Source organism: Haemaphysalis longicornis, unplaced genomic scaffold (assembly GCF_048455015.1).
Source record: "Haemaphysalis longicornis isolate Haplotype H1 unplaced genomic scaffold, Haemaphysalis longicornis Haplotype H1 scaffold_7, whole genome shotgun sequence".
Lineage (NCBI taxonomy): Eukaryota > Metazoa > Arthropoda > Arachnida > Ixodida > Ixodidae > Haemaphysalis > Haemaphysalis longicornis.
The window spans coordinates 107,370,434-107,389,871 of NW_027526422.1; the positions used below are offsets into that span (position 1 = coordinate 107,370,434).

Below are 19,438 nucleotides of genomic sequence, written 5' to 3' on the forward strand. Positions count from 1 at the left end.
TCGTTGGCGGAGCTCGATTGGAATCTCGTTCGCCGCCGCGCGTCGGCGCCGCGCCTCTTTATTTTCTTTTCCTTTTTTATGCTTTTGCCTTTCTTTCTTTTCTGCTTTTTTGGTCGTTACGCTTTGCGGCCAAGGCCCACTTCCTCCCGGCGTCCCGCAAGACAGACGGGTTCGTCCGGAGCACCCCTGCTGTTTGCAACGGTGGTTGCAGAAGGATCTAGTAGCGCAACGCGCGCTTCTGCCCGAGTCTCCGCGCGGGGGCGCAGACGATCGCTACATGTTACCTTATGATAGAAATTCTGCTGCGTTCGTGCTGGGCAATCGAGGGCGGTTACCCGTACAGACGTACGTTACTTGAGAGAGAGAGTATTCACTACCATGGCGATAAATAATTGACATTCAATGACCACGACTCGTTTTCAAGAACGAATTTGGACACAGATAATAGAGGCGGTGGAGATTTAGTCTGGATCCCTTACATACGTGACAGCTCTGCGCGTGTCCCCAAATGACTGCACCGAAATGCATTGGTGTTATAGCTCATTGAAGCTGACAAATAATCGGTAAACTGAATAGAGGTTCTAGCAGTTGTGCTAATAATTGCGGCGGACACTGTTAGAAGTCCACTGTTAGAATTTAGAGAAAGAGTGAGAGAGTGTGTGTGAGAGAGATAATTTTGTAATGAGAAAGAGGTGAGACACCCTGGTAAGGACAAGGTGCATAAAGGGGAATTCAAAGGGGCTAAGCAAAAAGCCTACGGAACATTGCAGTGTCATATTCAGTTCTTGTGTAGTGCGCTTGAGCTCTTAGAAACACGATGAGGGGCTCTGTAACTGTTGCCAAGCCTGTGCACATTCACGTAGAGGTCTTCCGGCGACAAATTGAAGAAGGGGTGGTCGTTCACGTACCAAACAACCTTAAAGAGACCATATATGTATTCCAGAGACAAGTGCGTAACTCCTTCTAGGGGCAAACAATTCTATAAGCGAGAGAAAGCGTGCCTTCGGACGTCTCAGTGCTCCCGAAGCACCTGTTCCGATCACTGCGCCGTTCTGCGGCAGAACTGCTCCCAACAACAGTAGAAGCAGTACTAAGCTGAGCGGCGTCTGCCGCAGTTTCCGCCGCTGCCCGTAGCGGCAGCAGGGGCGTGAGCGTAGCGGCGCGCGCCGGCGCAGCGGTCGAGCGCAAACCCTCCTCGCGTCAAAACTTTTGCCCAAACAGGTGTGAGCGGCGGGGAAGGAAGAGGAGAGCGGCGAGGGAGAACAGCTGCTCCGGGACCTCCTCCCGAGGAACGAAGAAGCACACCACTCCGCGCGTGGCGGCAAAGCAGCGCGGCAGGTTGTGGTTTCGTCCGGTGTCCCTCCGTTCCGTTGGCCGACGAGCGGTTGACATCGACGCGCGCTCGGCATCATCTCGACTCCGTTCTGCTGCTGCCCCGGATTACGTGGTCGTGGTTGGTGTGAGATCTACGGGAAAGCGACTGTGTGTTGGTGCGTGCCTCGACGAAGAGCCCGGATTTTCGCCTCTCGAGGGCCGCTCGTCTATTTGTTGCTGCGGATTTTAACGGTCATCGAATTCGGATTATACGGGTAAGTTTTTTTTTTCTGCTGTCGGGGAACTTTGCTGTTCTGCGTTGGAGTTGTCGCAGGCAGGAACTTGAAGCACGATACACTTTATATCGACGCCTCTCCCTGCGTTTAGTAACTGTCGTTGCTTCAACTTCAATTGGGCCCATGAAATAAATGGTAGGGACAGATGGGCGGTACTTCGGTGTAAACAAGGTAATACTTCTCATGGAGTGATTCCGCGAGACAGAAATGTTGAAATGGTAGTAAGCAATTCACGTACACTCCGTACCAGGCCTTCGACGTTGTTACCAGCGAACTGGTAAGTACAATGGATTTGTTTCAGTTAATGCTCGTGCATGGTCACCGTCCTTAACAATTACGCCAGTAATTTGAGTAATACCTTGTCACTCTGACCCCTCCTCCTTTTTACGTCAGCTTTGCATATATTTCCGTAATTATTCCTACGCGTAGTTGAGCGCACTCGATGTTTGAAACTGTTCAAGTGCGCTGAAAGCACAAGAGCGGGAGTTACAATCAAAGGCGCCCGTTTGTCGAGATTTCAACGCACGTTGAAGGTCCGCAGGTGTTCAAAATTAATCCATAGCCCTCCACTACGGCGCGCTTCACATCCCCGGTGTAGTATCAGCGCGTTAAACCCTCAAAATTTGAGAATTCGAACTTTTTATAGCAATTACTGCCCACCACTGCAAGTTTGCGTGCAATGATCAGGAGCAGGGATTGTAGTAAGCCGCCGTCTCAAAGGTCTGTACTTCGACAGTTTACACTCTGGAAAAGCGAAAGCATTGAGAAGGAAATAAAGCAAGTTACCCTGGATTGAGATGAAATAAGAGAGTTAAATAAAGTGCTAGTTTTAGCCGTTGTTTCGGAGCGTAAATTAAAAAACTAGGAGGGCAAGCTGGGATAGTTGGTATCACTTCGTACCGAGTAAAAGCAGCGTGCAAGGGAGATGATGAAGCGGTAGGCAAATGTATGCGAAAGAAAAGAAAAGGTAAAAAAAAAAAGAAAGAAAAGGGCGTGGTTTCTTTCACGCACAGCAAACTTTCACATACAGCAAACCGAACAGCATACCAGGTTACTTTTTTCAAGCTTCTGTGATATATATATATATATATCAATATAGTAATAGAGGAACGCTATATGTAATACCATCGACATATTGTGACTCGCAGTTTTCATATGACATGCGGGGAATGCACAAGCGCCCGGTTTTGGTTCCAAAACGCGACCCAACCTCGATTTTACAAAACCCGATTATACGAATTGCTCGAATTAACGAACAAATTCAGATCCCCCCGCAGTCTTCCAGCGGCGTATTGCTCTCGATATTACGAAGTCCCCCATTTAACAAAATAATTCGTTGGTCGTAGTGTCTTTTTCATATCCATCTTCAAGATTAATAATAATAATAATAATAATAATCAGTGCATCGAGATTTCGTCCGAAACCTCCATTATTCTGAAGTCTGCCCCTGATGAACCGAATTGGGTGTGGCCTGAGCTTGGAAGCGTTGCAATTTGAACTTATTTCCTCATCTCTTGTTTGGTGGTGCATGTTTGCTTAGCACACACGGACAACCACGCGCATACAAATGAGAACAAATATGCAGAATGCACAAATGTGAGCTCACTGCTGCGTTGATCCCATTCATCAGGTACAAAGAAGTGTCAAATTTCGAAAATGTGGCGATGAAAAACTTGCGTGCTTGCAACTTCACTCACAAGTTTCTGTTGTAAGCCACATAGTTTGACCAAGTATCTATACGTGCTGCGCCGTGAGGGCGTGGTCTTTCCACCGAATTCTACATAAGGCGACATTACCGAGCCCCCATCAATACGGCGAAAGACAGACACTTATAGCGCATCGTCATCATCATCGTCGTCGTCGTCATCATCATCCTGTGTACTCCCACTTTAGGACAAAGGCCTCTCCCATAGATCTCCAATTATCTCGGTCCTGCGCTAACTGCGACCAATGTATCCCCTTAAGAGCTGATAGACGCCACTCCTCGCCATATATCTGGTCAAAGCGTTAGCGCAGAAAGAGCCGTGTCGTGGCGGTGAATTAATATGTCCACAACAAGAGAACTTGCCGGAGTTAGAGCATAGAACTTAATGTATCCACAATAACATAAAAATACTTTCCCCTAATTGTTGATTGATTGATTGATTGATTGATTGTGGGGTTTAACGCGCCGACGCAACGCAGGCGATGAGGCGCGCCGTAGTGGAGGGCTCCGGATTAATTTTGACCACCTGGGGATCTTTATCGTGCGCCGAAATCTCGCACACACGGGCGTTTTTGCTTTTCGCCTCCATCAGAAAAGCGGCCGCCGCGGCCGGGAATCGAACCCGCGACCTCGTGCTCAGCAGCGCAACTCCCCTAATTGTGTTGGTTATTATCGCGTTGTATGTGTATGTACGGATACATGGCCAGGTAGCAATACAGTACCATAGGAGAAGCAGGAGTAGGAAGAAACATCTATTTCCAGCTCAGAGCTTGATATTCAGGGGAAACTGAATAACGATGCAGGCTGGGCAGACGTGCAAAATCTAATGGGTTCTTGAAATGACCATCAAAGCCATTGCTCTGCAGTAAATATCCCGTTTGCCTTTTTCTCATTAAAGTTATTGATGATGACGATATCTGGCGATCTATAGGTTCGTTGCCATTTTCAGAATGACCAAAAGGGTTTGCGCGAAACTTCCATAGATGTTCCCGAAATTCGCTTCTTCGCAGCATAATGTCTACGGGGCTCCGAAAATCTGACGGCGCCAACGGGCTCCATTTTATTTATTTCCCAACGGTTATCTGCTCGGAAGCGAGTACATTTCTACTGAAGACAAAATAGGGAGGTAATTTAATAACGTGGGGCGCAGGTCGGGGGCCTCAATATGAGAAGGCAGAAGCAAAACACTAGGCAGTGAACAAGCCAGAAAACCGCGACGGACACTCTCTTTTTGGGAGACAGGGAGAGTCAGGGCATCAGAATGACGTCATGAGCATTGGTAGAACACCTTGGGATGAATAAAGGAAGTGGTAGAATAAGACAGATGGTTGGAGGAGGAAGGTCGGGATGAAAGAATATTTATATTCCTCCGTAGGTGTCTTTGCAAGCCTCAGTTCCAATCGGCTATACTCCATTGAGAGAGAGGGAGAAGGGAGAGGGAGAGAAAGAAACTTTATTTGGTTGAAAGTATGTCGTCATTTGTAAGGGATATTAAGTGAACACCGAGTCTTTAAAGCGGTCGAATCACGCGGGGACTAAAAAGAATGACCGTTAGCTGTTCGGCTGAGCCTTTCGTGCGGCCTCCGCAAAAATGACTGAATCGGGCACTTCTCACTCGTCAACCTAAAAAAAAAAAAAAAGAATAGCATTTTCGTAACAGCACTCGGCCGGTGCTCTGTCGTGTCAGCTTGTTGATCTGTAAAAGTGGGCTGTCAGAGGGCGGTCAGCCGCTTGTATGAACAGGGAAGTAATGCCTGTGTGCAAAACGGAATAAAACCTCTATTAGACGTAATGGTCTGCCGTAAACTCATATTTTCTGTCTGTCTGTCTGTCTGTCTGTCTGTCTGTCTGTCTGTCTGTCTGTCTGTCCGGCTGTGTCAGAGAGAGAGAGAGAGAGAGAGAGAGAGAGAGAGAGAGAGAGAGAGAGAGAGGGGGGGAGACGGACTAGGGATGCCGTAGGGAATTTGGCGTAGCAAGCTAGATGCCTAGCTTGCTACGCCAAATTAATTTCTTGACAATGGTGATCATAACGTTGAAAGTGGTGATGCGCACACCTTTCTGTCTACAGGAGCTTTAGCGTAGGGCTAACGGCATGCCAAACCGTCTCTGTAGGAGCCCTTCAATGCCCATGGAACAAATGGCGGCAAACATAGGCTCGTACTAGGAGGAAAGACGTGCCACGCATTCTATTGGCTTCTTGCGTGGTTTGCAGAGGAGCAAGCTAAGACGAGGAAAAATTTTGTGCCACCTGCCCGACGCGCATGCAAATGTGCGTGCCGTGTACATCGGCTAGTCCTGCGATCCGTTGCTGCAATCCTTGGACGTTTCATATACAGGCCATACGTAGACTTAGTTTACCCACGCTAGCTGTTAGCCTCGTCCTGCGCAGTATTTACAATTGCAGCTTGGTGTCTTCATTGGCCGCTGTCGGCCTCACCCGCACCAGTTGAACAGCAAACCTCAGTGTATCAACGGGCGTGGAGCGTCCAAGCTCCTGTGCATTGATATATGCACGACGTTTAACTGTGTTCCGTGAAAGCGTCGTATTTCTCTACTCGTTTGTTTCCACTCTCCTCGCGAAAAAGGAGTGTCGCAATTTATCAGAACCCGTCGCGTAGCTGTAGTTGGTTTACCATCATCATCATCGTCGTCGTCGTCGTCTGCCTAGGTATTCGTCGAGTCCATTCGTTGCCTCCGAATTCTCCAGAGTTTACTCTTCCACTGAATACTTGGTCTTCCCCTGTTTCCTATACTCTTTCTTGGTAGCCACTCCATTAAACGGATGGTCCACCAGTTGCCATTCATCCGCTTACCAATGACCATTACAGATGACCGCATTACAGACGACCGCGCTACTGGACCTGCCCAACCCCACTTCATCCGCTAGCTAATTTAAAGTGTAATGTCTCCTATTATTGCATGCCATTCAACTGTTCCATAGCGAGTGATTAGATTAATAGCGCTAACAAACTGACACACATAAAACAGGAAGCTAAAGGCACGAGCGGACGTATACGGCCCCTGGTGTCTCTCGTTGTGCCCACCTTTAAAAGTTTATCGCAGGAACAGTGCTTAGTGCATCTTACCTCCTTGCTACATCCCGTCCGCGATGTCTCGCTGGGCTTAAACCAACGCATCGATAAAGACTTCCCTACTTCTGCTACTACTACTATTACTACTACTACTACTACTACTACTACTACTACTACTACTACTACTACTACTACTACTACTACTACTACTACTACTACTGCTACTACACTGTCTACTTTCTGCTCTTATTCTTCAAGCGAACGTCTGTGTTGAAAGCCGCCACGCTGTCTGTCTGTCTGTCTGTCTGTCTGTCTGTCTGTCTGTCTGTCTGTCTGTCTGTCTGTCTGTCTGTCTGTCTGTCTGTCTGCCTGTCTGTCTGTCTGTCTGTCTGTCTGTGGTTGATGACCCCACACACCGTAACCGTAGTCCATGCAGGCAACTGAATGCAGAACTCACCAGGCGAATACAAGAAAGAGCAAAGCATAAGGAAGCCCCCATGCATTTTAATGAAGGAAGTGCCGCCTGGATGGTCACCAACCCGCAAGTTGCGGTACTCTGTCACGACACGCGGTCGCGTGAGGCGGGCCCGTTTCATGGCCGCACCCGAAGCGGTGATGGCTTGTTTCGCACGCGACAACGGTCCGAACACAGCTCGCGCAGCCACCTGGACGATCATGGGCAGTGAGGTGGAGTCGAATCGTGACAGGCTGCATCCCCAGGAGTCCACCCAGGGAAAGCGGCCCGCCAGAAGCGAAAGCCCAGCGACCAAGAGGGTAAAGAAAAAGATCTCTGGCGTGCTGGGCGCGTATTTTCCCAGCACTTCAGGCCGGCCGCGCGAACTAGCGCTATTATACGCCGACGGGACCGGTTTCTGGCGGAGGAGTTTAAACGCTGCTGTCTGGCGGCCGCCACTTCGCCGTGCCGTGCACGCAACGCCACGCAAGCGCTGCAAATAAAAGCAAAAAAGCGAGCAGCCGCGGCCGATTCTAAATTCAGTTTCCCGAGAGTTTTCTAGGTTTATCCCCTCGAACCAACCAGTGCCTGCCTGCATGGCGTGCCTGTGTGCCGAGCGAGCGCGGCGTCAAGGATAAGCGTTTCATAACGGCGGCGAACTCTCCTCTCGGCCTTCTGCCTCCTACACCATAAAAAAACCGTTTCCAGCCGGAAAAAGAAGGATGAAGGAAACGAATAAACGAACAAAACTCACGACAGTCATTGTTAAAACCACGCCTTCTCACGCAATATTTGCCTTAAGCGTTTTAGCGGAAGTGCATGCAGCTTACATGTGATTGCAGACGGTAATTCTAGGGGGCGTGTCGTCGGACTCGTGCATACGGCGGCGGGAGCGTACTCTCCTCATGCTGTGGCACTCCCTCGTCGAGACGTATTCTCCTCATGCTTTCATCACACTCGCGTGTTTAAATGACGTTTTCCTTGCTAGACGGCCGTTGAGGGGACAAAAAAGGTCTCTATGAACACTATTCTGACGACTACGGGGCTTTTTTTTCCGTTCGTGGGTTTTGCAAGCGTGAAGATCGCGGCGTGCATGCGATGCGCTCCTTTCGAGGAGATTACAGCACCATTTGTTACATTCCCGTGCAATGTGTTTGTTCTTAACGTTAACGCAGGATGCATTAAATGGGAATGACGAGTAGTTGTCGTTTGAGTTATCGGAAACAACACAAAGAGATTCCGTTTCTATGCATGTACTGTCTGAGCTGATTCAGACCGCGAATGAGAAAAACTGGTGGGCGGCCAGTCTCTGTTAGTGACAACTGAAACACTCAAGGAAACCGGCAAAGTGACAAAGTGGTCATTACGGCGCAGTAATTTTTTCGTTACCCCGTTCGCGGCTCTAATGAGCGCGCTAAACACTTCCGCGCATCATCTTCTTACCGTTGTGTGTACAGTCATGAGCAAAACTTTGTGAACCACGAAAATGACACTTTTAGGTTATATTTCTTCCGGTAGCAGACCACAAACTGGGATATGCATGTGAGATGTCGTAGAATTGCTAAAGTAATGCAAAAATACCACGCATAATACCCCGGGCTGCCGTGCGGCGGTAAAATAACCCAAAATTGCTGCTTTCGTTGTTCGTAAACTTTTGCTGCTCATGGTGAACATTCCAGCGGCATGAATTAGAATTAGCCACGAAGAGAGAACGCAGCAGTTAGTCGTCGTCGTCGTCGTCGTCGTCATCATCATCATCATGATCCCGTTTGTGCCAAAAGCAGGACGAAGGCCTCTCCAATATTTCTCGAGCCGTGATTCATGTCTTGCTCATAGTTCATTCTTTGCCTCCGAATTTTCTGAGTGTATTCCTCCGTCGAGTTAATGGCTCAAAGTTAAGGAGTTATTAAAATGCCACTGCGACCTGAATTAAGGCAGGCAATAAGAGGGTATGGCAGACGTGCTGGTATGTTCATGATGGATAGGTTCTGGAACGACATCACGTGACGGTCACCCGACGTTGAAGGCGGTCGCAGTTTTCCAAGTGCACACGTAGTCTAATCGTGATATCATATTTACTGTCACCTAAACAGAAAATAAACACATTCACAGAAAGAATATGAATAAGTGCACGTTGTAGATTTCAACATTGTTCCCTACAATTATCATGCAATATGTACATTGTAATGAGCCATTCCCATGACTGTTCAGGATCAGGGTGGAAAGTTTTTGCTAACGCGTTCACACTTCTGAGGAGTCGAAGCCAAAGAGGCAGCAGTAGGTCGCTAACACATCTGTGTGTTAGTAACGCACGTTAGCCCTGGACCGCATACACAGCGCATGCCGCTGTCCTTTAATAAGAAGTACCATCGTCACATTTCTCAAATCAACCCAAAGACGCGTGTTCTACCCCGACAGCTGCGGTCATTTTTTTTTCATTGAGGTGAAAAAGAAAGCTCCCATGTATAGAGAATTCGGTGAACGTTAAACATTGCCAGGTGACTTAAGTTAATTCGTAGACATCCGCAGTGTCCCGGCTTATTGCTTAGGTACAGTTTCGGTGGGTGAAACCTAAAAATTTGAATTTCTGAGATCAACCCGAAATCATAGACACACTGCATGCCACTAACAAAAATATTGAAATGTGTGTGTTCAGCTTCAAATTTTACTGCTTCGCGTTTCAATCGCTGCTTACCGCGCAGGTAAAATGTTTATTGCCGACTACATTTAATATTATCATCGTGTTCAAGTGTTTCCTTACGCGCAACACACCGAATTGCGCGGCGCACGGCGCGTATCCTTCGCAGGTAACCCCCTCGTTCTCAGACGTCATCCCTTGAGAAACGACGTCCACGCTTTTGGCGAATAACTATTACCCACGCTACCGCCACCGCTTCTCTCCGAACCTTGCGCCCAAAAGACGTTCTCGCATTCTCCAAGTTGCACGTGTAAAGTGCTGGTGTGCTCTCTCGGCGCTCGTTTACGCGCTTGCGACAGTGCACTCGCCTGCACGAGGGCCTCGGGACGCTCTCAATTATCCGCGCTGCGGCAATACCAGAGAGCAACCATACACGACGCGGTGCAACATAACGTTGTGCAGCAGTGCTTGCTTGATCGCTCCCAGCCCTGTTCGGTGATGGTCCGCCGTCAATGGAGGTGCAAGGCTCGCGCGCAGTCGACGTGTTCTCTTGCGCCACACTCGAGACGCGAGGGAAGGAAAAGCTGCACGGCCGCTGAAACACGTTGCTCCGCTGTTTCAATTACTATGTCGTCCTGCGCCGTGATTGTGCCAGGCGAGGCCCGCGAAGCTGCAGCTTCGCTGGTTGTTGCGTACTTCTCCCGAGCGGTGCGCATTGCTTGCCACATCGCGTGCTTGCGCGTGCAAGGCTGACCAAGGCATGCAATCGGGGGACGTTTCCGGAAGCGCGCGTAACGTCGGGTAGTTTAATTTCTTGCTTGATTTTGATGATTCCCGTCACTCCACTTCGCGGGGTTATTTCTTTTGGCGCAGTCTGTTATGCTCGCGGTCAAAAAATGTCTGGGGACACATAGATCTTTCATACGAGTTGTGAATAGAGATGTAAGTTTTCATCAAATTTTGAGGGGAGTGAAAAAAGACGGGTTTTTCGTGTGTTTTTTTTCTTCAGAAAAGTATGAAAAATCGAAAAGACACGACTCCGCACAGATCTATAAAAAACGACATACTTTTTGAGGCGGAAGCCTTCGATGTCTCAACAAACGCGAACAGTGACTGTAGTTGCTGGCGACTGCAAGAATGAAACTAACTTACGGTCGCTGTGAAAAGGAAATAAGCAAATAAAATATACATAGAACCTTATTTGGGTTCTAGGGGGATTTGAACCGGGTTTGCGCGAGCCGCAGTCAAGTATGCCGTGCCAGGATGGAACAAGCATTATCCGGATGCGTGCCGCATGGCAGGGAACGCGACGGCACGACGCAGCAGTGAAGAAGTCTGCGATATATAATCGCTGGCGTTCGCCTTCAAATCACTGATAAGACTTAAGTGACCGATGAATTTTTCCGTTAACACTGAAAAGGGTATTATTGTTACATGTTGCATCAAAAAAGTGCCGGCAGAGTTTCCTCCCTCAATATCTGCGCACGATTTAACATCAAGGCATTGATTTTAGAAAGCGTTTCCTTCAGCGCGGATTGGTCGCATCACAACAAATTTCTCCGGCAGAAACCTGTTTTTCTTTTCAATTTTATCCTGGCTTAAAAATGTAAAAAAGAACGTTTTTTTTAATGTCGTTTTTGTTTATGTCCACTGCTGACATCTCCAGCTGTGAATGCCGAAGCGTTAATATCCGGGCCCTTCCCACGTACGCCCCAATATATGTTGATATGTTGGTTTGCTGGATTGGTATGTTGGCGTCACAGGCAATTGTGAATTCAATAGTCGGCCGTGAACTTCTAAGAACAGCTGTCATCGTCACTGGCCAATCCCCTTGAGTGGATATGTTGCTACGTGTATTAGTGTCACTAGATAAGATACAAAGTAGTGCCACTAAGCCACGCAAGTGAGCAATGGTCAGTGTTGCCAGATTGCCGCTTCTGCGGCCTCACCGCTAACGTTTACGAGGTCATTTGTAAACGACACTGCCGAAGACGCAGAAACACGGCATCTTCGGACACACTTCTGCAGCTGAAACGCTGAGAAGCGCGTTATCTTTGATTCGCTTTCGGAACGACGCCAGTCGTGAGTAGTCGCAGAGCAGGGAGGACAGGCTGAGACTACCACTGTTGACATGCAGAAAATGCATAAACAACAAAATGGCGGTGCCCACGAACCGTCGCAGTGTAAACAAATGTCACGTGATGCGAACTGACCAATGATCACGGCGGCGGCACGGAACAATAGGAGAAAAGAGTGCCGATACTATGTAACCTTTTCTAGTCACACTATACGTGTATATTCACCCGTAATGTGTGGTTACCTTACAGTAGGGCCTAACTACTTGCCAAGCAACGTCAAACTCATGGCACGTCGAGCTGAGCGTCATTCTTCATTCTTTTTTTCTCTTCGAGATATAGTAAGCCCTCGTCATATCTCGGGGACAGGAAGCTGACTTCGTTAAAAGCCGTACGTCATTAAAAGCGATGATCATTCGCACTTCATGCCCCGCAACAGCGACCATAAAAAAAACTTCGCATAAAGCGATTTCGTTAAAAGAGGGTCTGAGCAGTGCCATTCGGCCGCTCGTAAAGCGCACAGCCGCGTCCCTGCCCGAAATGCACGGTGCGCAACTTTTAGTGCCGCGGCGTGAGCACACGCGCAACACCCATTGGGGGAGGCGACGCACGCTTCGCATAGCAAACAGGGCCCACTGCGTGTCAATGCAGTATATCATCAAGCCGCGCGCCGCCGTGCACAGCGCTGTCCACGTCAAGCTGACCCGCGGGAGTCCCGTGCGCTGTGTACGTAGCGGGGAACAAGTAAAAAGAATTAACGCCCGCATGGACGAGCGCACGTTACGACCTGGACGGAGCAGGAAGACGACGGGGACGCGGCCGTCGTGTACTTAAGTACTTGGAAGCTGCCGCGGCGGAGGAGGTCCCTTCAAGGGCCGGAGGATAGGGTCACGGGACAGGTTATCGGAACGGCGTGCGTGCGTAACAAGTCACCGTCTCGAGTCATGTTGCGGCGCGCGTTCGTGCATATGCGTCCTCGGTCGACGTGTAATCTACATAACGTGTAGGTCGCGGGGTATAGGCCTAGCTACGTGCGAGCATGAGTAGAAAACCCTTTTGCCGCAGTCCTGTTCCTGGTAGGCGGACTAGAAGCAGCGCTGGGGCGACGCTTTCATTGCCGACCAGAAATCACTCCCTGAACAGCTTAACTTTAACAGCTGTACATCCTTGCAGCGTCGAGCGGCCACTTTATCATTGGGCTGAGGCAGCGCCGATGGAATTGGCGCAGTCGACAGGACCATGTAACTGCACATGCGCAGCACTGCCCGGAGCATGCCAAGGGATTATCAAGGCTTAAAGAGTGAAAATGTCAATGGCACGGGACATTTACGAGCCGGCGAACGGAACTCTGTTGGATTGAAGTTTTCGTGAAGTTCTTGAATACGTTATCGAAAGGGAGCGAACGAGTAGCTGTGTACAGGATCCGGCTTCAGGCTCCTGCTGATATCCAGATTGATTGATCGATTGATTGTGAGTTTTAACGCACCGATGCTACACAGGCGATGAGGCGCGCCGTAGTTGACGGCTCCGGGTTAATTTTGACCACCTGGGTACCGCTTACTTTTGTTTGTTCTACGCAGTGTCGCACAAAGCCTGTGGCAAATTACAGGGTACAATTGTATCGGGGCGTGTAGCTCTGTTTGATCACACTACTGCAACGCTACCATGCGGTTTCCCTCTATTGCGGCACTGCTGACGTGGTGGGGTGCAAAATTTGAACGTTTATCGACATTTTCTGCACTTTTCGGAATAAAAAGAAGTCTTTTGTGGCTGGAATGGAGTCAAGTAAGCCATTAATTGTCAGTTTTTTCAAACCAAAGAAGGTGGTATTTTCTCTTCATTGGCCCATTAATGTGTACTCAATGCTCGCATGGCGCGTTTGCTCGTTCCACGCTCTCGCAAACACGCAGCATATACGACTTCCGTATAGCGCGCTCCTCCAAGCGTAACCCCAATCTCTTCCTGCGCCGCGAGCCAGGCTTCGTTAAAAATAATTACGCAACGAGAGGGCCAGTCGGTCGGCCGGTTGAACGGTCAGTCGCCAAGTACAGGGAAAGAAAAGAAAACTGAAAAGGTGGCGGGAAAATCCGAGCGTCGTCCTTGGCCGCGTCTCAAGAAAGGGCTAATCGCAGCGGGCTGTCGCCGTCGAAGGTTAATCCCCGCGATACTGGTACCGTTAATTAGGCCGGCCAAAGGGGGTTTACGTATGCATGTGAGCTTCCTACCTCGGTTTCTGTGTCTCTTTTTGCGTATACTTTTTTTATCTTTTAAACCTTGTTCTTTACCGTGGCATGTACTCTCTATTTACATAAACTCGTATGGAGGTATAGGCGTAAACCGGTACAGTAAAGCTTGTCCCGCTGCATTTCATTATCTCCGCTCGGCTTAAGGTTTAACGGTGACGTTCATTTTTTCTTACGTGAGCTTGTTATTGATTAAAGACATTGGAAGCACCGGATGTGGTGTTTTATTATAATTTTTTAGATGCGACGGCATCTCATTCACTCACCTAGTCCCTCCATACGGCGTTGTTGTCCGTCCACACCCCACCCCATTCTCCTCGCCGCGCGAGCTGCGCTCTCCGCCGTTCACCCCCTCTCCTCTCCGATAGCGAACACTCTCTCGCGAGGGGCATTGGATTGGATTCGATTGGATTGGCTTGGCTTGGCTTGGCTTGGATTGGATTGGATAAGATTTGGATTTGGATTGGATTGGATTAAAGTGGATTGTGTTGGATTGTGGTGCGTCATAGCCGCGCCACGTTGCGTCATAGCCGCGGCAGGGGGTTCACGGCCCGTTTCACGCGATGGGAGAATCAACCTAACGGAAACAACAACGGAACCCCCTATGCGTCGCATCTACACAGGGGTTCCCGCGAGGGGAGGTGGGAGTATTTTTTAATTACGAGATGCACTTCTGAGTCTGTTTAGAAGTCAGGTGATAAGAGAAGATAAGATAAAAGTTTATTTCCAACAAAGCGGCGAGGGGGGGGGGGGGGATTGCAAAAAAGTGAAATTAATTCACTTGGCGGAGTCCGAGCCCCGCTTACAGACGGCAATGTGAATCAGAATGTACATATTTAAAAAAAAATTGATTTTGTGGCATCAGTATGCGCACTTTTTAGGAACCACTCTTTCGCAATGAAAAAAATATTTTAATACAACACTGTTTGCACGCTCAGTAATAATGTCATTGACGACAAGGTAATTTAACGTAGAAGCAAAGTGTGCCGAATCATTTGGTGTCCAAAGGTGGAACGTGAACTTTGGCACAGTCATATTTCTTGTGGCCGTGTTGGGTAATTGTATGTTTTTGCTGTTAGACGCGCAATTGCTTTTATGAAAGTGCCATGACGATGTAAGGAGCAAGGTACAGGGGGAATAAGACAAACGTTGGGACCGAGGAGCATGGGTTAAAATTCGTCAGTACATGTGAGACACATATACCCCTGTTGCTACTCGCCCAATTCAGATTAAAAAAAAAAAAAAAAGGACTGAACTCTGCAGCGCTAGTGATTTCCCAGCTAGCTCCAGCAACACATTTACATTCCAGAATTGGGAATTTACACGCTCAGACACTTCTATAAAATTTCCTGGCATGATATATTGTCGTTAGCGGGTTCTGCTTACCCACAATAACACTGAGGCGTTTATGTACCCAAATTACCTTAATAACGGGAGGGCGTTACCATAGGTTCATTGTACGAATTTCCGCGTGAAAGAGGAGTCCGCATTATTCCGTGCTCCTCGGGCGTGTTCGTCAGGCGTCCGCAGAAATGCGTCACTACCGGTACTGACGCCGGTGCCTACTTTACGTCACCTAACTTTAAAAATGCGACAAAAATAATTCTAGGCCCTAAAACACCGGTGGAATGCCTAGAATATGAACACAGAGAGAGTAAAATGTTCCCTAGCGATATTTTTTTATTAAGTAAATAACATCTGATTACACTGATTTGCAAGCTAATTTTCGAAACTCCCGCGGCCCGGCCATTGCGGTGAGCACTGGGGCTCTTCGATTGTATACAGTCTCATAGTCCGCGGGTAGTCGGAGGATTCTCCGCACCATACATGGGAACAACGAATGCTGGATTGCTTTTGAGGGAATCTGCGGTGAGTCTGAGGCCGATTCACCCAGGGCCCCTGCGGTTCTCCGACATTTGTCCTAAAGCAACGAGACATTAGTTTTAAAGCGAAGCTTTCATCCTCTCGCTTATGTCGTCTGTAGTAAACCACGCAAAACGCAGTGCAGGAAAGCCAACTTTCTCCGACGATGACGGTGATCGTGAGTGAAGGGGAAAAAAAATTTAAAACGTTTCCCGCGGTCAGAATCTAACCTGCAGATCCCTCGCGTTATGAAGCCGACGTTCAACCGAGTGCGCCAGTCCGGTAAGGTGAAAGCAGTTTGGACTTAGGGATGCACGGACGTGCAAAATTAGATAGAAAAATCATCCAACCCTCTCCGTCTAACGACGACGATGGTTGAAACCGACCCGCCGCGGTGGCTCAGTGGCTAAGGCGTTGCGCTGCTGAGCACGAGGTCGCGGGTTCGATTCCCGGCTGCGGCGGCCGCTTTTCTGATGGAGGCGAAAAGCAAAAATGCCCGTGTGTACGAGATTTCGGCGCACGATAAAGATCCACAGGTGGTCAAAATGAATCCGGAGCCCTCCACTACGGCGCGCCTCACCGCCTGCGTTGCGTCGGCGCGTTAAACCCTACAATCAATCAGTGGTTGAAAACGAAGCTTTCTTCGATCGAAATCATATGGCGAAGGGTCAAAGTCAAAGCCGCTGCGATCAAAAGTCCAAATGGTCTGCGAGTCAAAGTCCAGACGCAGACGACAACTGAGGCATCCCTCACTAGAAAGTTTTGCGTTCAAGCATCGTCGTCATTAGACGGGAGGGGGGTGCATGACTTTGTCCGATATATGGTGTAGAGAATCCTTTGATTATCCGTGGACTTTTTGCGGGGAGCTCGAGATTGTAAATCGAGAAGCCCCACTTTCTTCCAAACGATAGACGGCGCCACACAGCCAAACGTCGGCCCTTCCAAGAAGCTCACAGAATATACACCACACACTTCGAAACACTGGAGCTGTCGCATTCTCGCTATAACTCAGCAATAGCCCGCCGCCGCTATCTCTCAAACCGCCTACATCTCGAACATCTCGAGTCACACAAGCAGCGTGGACATGGCCCGTCTTTTTTAACGCACTTTTTATGTACATTCTACGCTGTCGTCCACGTGTCGTTTTCCAGGAGACCGGCTTGCTCTCTTTATATCGATTTTTGCAGTGGAGCCTCATTTAGAGGTTTTTCAACCCGCATGACTCATGGCCGGAGACTGGGACATATGCAGGAAACACCTGCGGCTTTAAAACATCCAGTCGCTCAATGTGAAAACAAAAACGCTCATACTTCAGTAAAGGTGAATGCACTGAATGTCAGAATAATCAATGGCGACAATAATAACGATTTTTAACCTAACTGTTGTTGTTATTATTATTATTATTATTATTATTATTATTATTATTATTATTATTATTATTATTATTATTATTATTATTATTATTATTCCATCGCCTTCCATCGCACCTGATTTATTGTGATGTGTCTGGTACTTTCCATCTTCTGTTGCTGTAATTTCATAAATCAGTTCCTGTATTTTGTTTCATACATTCATGTTTAATTGAAGCTTTGTGTTTTCGCCTACATCTGCGAATATGTTTTTATGTCTGCTTGCTTCACCCAACTGCTGTGACCATTGTTCCATATACTTTTGCCATTGATCCACCATTAGAGTTTCTTAATCGTCTAATTGTGGCTGGAATACCTTTTTATTATCCTTAGGGTTTTACTGCTCTTTTTTTTTCTTTGCTCGTTCTTCTCGTTGACTGTTTATATTGTGAGTTGCTCCTGTATATTAGTGCCGCATTTTGTCTTCCTCAGTGCGCCAGAACCAAGGCATCGGCTGTTCCTGGGCACTCTAATAAACATTGATTGATTGATTGATTGATTGATTGATTGATTGATTGATTATTATTATTATTTGCTAAGTAGTCAGTGCGAAGAGAATTTTCACTCTCAACACACTCATCTCAATTTCATCCCCGGAAGACTCTTGACAATCACGCCGATTAAAGATCACAAATATTTAAAAAAACTTTCAAATTTCGCGCTACACGGCGTCAGCAGTGATGTATTAAGGCGACATAATAAGCTTGAACGTTTCAAAGTTTGAAAGTTTATTGATTTCTACAAGTGATGGTCACAAAAGCAGATAGGTCAACTCGCAATAATTCGATGTAGCCTAATTGTAGTTTTCGGTTAACTGAAGCGATGTTCCGGACCGGACAATTTCACATGCGATTTAGCAGAAGAAATTGCTCGATAATTCGAAGCTAAAACCCAACATATCGGTTAATTGGAAGTTATTTCGAACAAAAAGCGTCGAGGTGTCAAGATTCTAAACAATTCTAAACAAGATTCTAAACAAGATTCTAAAAAGTCAAGATTCTAAACAATATAAAGAAGGAAGACACACGTGTTGCGGACTAATGGCAGTGTGCTTTCTGTTAAGTTGGAAGTTCGGTTATTTCGAAGTTTTTTGTGGTCCCCGTGGACTTTGGGAGTCGACTGTATATACAGACGAAAGTCCCAAAGTCGAGACTGCACTGGGGCTCTCGGTGAATGGGTGCATATACAAAAAAATGCACTGAATTCAGTTAAAGTCTAATTGCATCGTTCAAATTTTAAACGCAGAGCATTTCAGTAACTCACGATGTCACCCGCGTTGACGTCCGTATTCGTAGTCCGCACCCCTCCCCCTACACTATATAAAAAAATAATACTATCCGGCTCCTGGTTTCGATCCCTCTACCCTGCGGGCGGAACGCAATGTATATGGTGCTCTACCCACTTAGCCACAAAGCCGACACAGAATTGGAGGCTACGAACACGCCTTATATCCTTGACTCATTCAAACCACGTCAAGAAGCTGGTGATACAACGCATTCACTACCACCAACTCCCCAAACACTAAACGTTAACGCAATACACCCGCCCCCTATGCGACGCATTTACTCGAGTCCCCCTCGCGGGGAGATGGGCCTAATTTTTGACAGGACGCCACCGGTCCCACTGAGAAAGCTTTTATAGACACGTATGGCAGTATTATTGTGTACGCTAACAGTAAATTAGAGACTCATGCTATAAAATTAATCGAATAGGGTTACCAGTTTCTTAACCGCACGCTAGCGTTCGTTCGAGTGATATGATCAAATGCAATCACCACTGCAATCACACCGTAATCTTTCTTGGGGGCGGCTATTTATGATCTGAGCACCACAATCGCGCCGAGAAGTCCCTGGGATGTCGATAAGGGCCCGGCGAGAAAGTGGACGGTGCGGCGCCACTGCTTATTCGGCCTTCCTTATTGCCTAGCCTAGTTGGAAGTTCGCGGTAAAATTGGCAGCATTGTTATAGGGTTCGTGCAGTGTTTTGAGTGAGCCAAACGTGCGTCTTTACTTCACGGCTTCGTTAAGGGCCGCCTGATTAACCACGCCGACCGAAACAATCGCGTGTGACCGTTCCGAAGATAAAGTAACAAAAAGTCGAGGATACGCGGCGAACGGCTTGCCAGCGTTGCCGAGGACAGAAAAAGTGCGGCTCCAGAAGTCGACTTCGGTTTCCTCGTGCTGCGTGGACGTCCCGGTTCCCAGATAAAGGCCTGACAGAACGGGGCCGCCGGGCGGCCTTTAAAGAGCGACACTTGGGCTGGGCGCACGTACGTGGCCGACTTGGTGACTGGCTCGCACGGATGACAATGGGACACCAAGCACTGTACTATAATACCCGTTTTGAAGGGGAATGCGGCAGTTGCCGGGTGCGCAGGACCAACCTTGCGGCTGTCCGCGACAAAACCCA

At 48.1% G+C, this 19,438-nt stretch overlaps 1 protein-coding gene across 1 annotated transcript in view; it reads left to right on the forward strand.

The window, feature by feature from the left end:
* The first annotated feature begins 1,214 nt into the window (after positions 1-1,214).
* LOC144146793 (uncharacterized) overlaps positions 1,215-19,438 on the forward strand; it is a 110,727-nt gene continuing 92,503 nt past the window's right edge. Inside the window, exon 1 of the mRNA XM_077678726.1 lies at positions 1,215-1,589. The gene's annotated coding sequence lies outside the window, so the exon portion shown is untranslated. The remainder of the gene's footprint in view (positions 1,590-19,438) is intronic.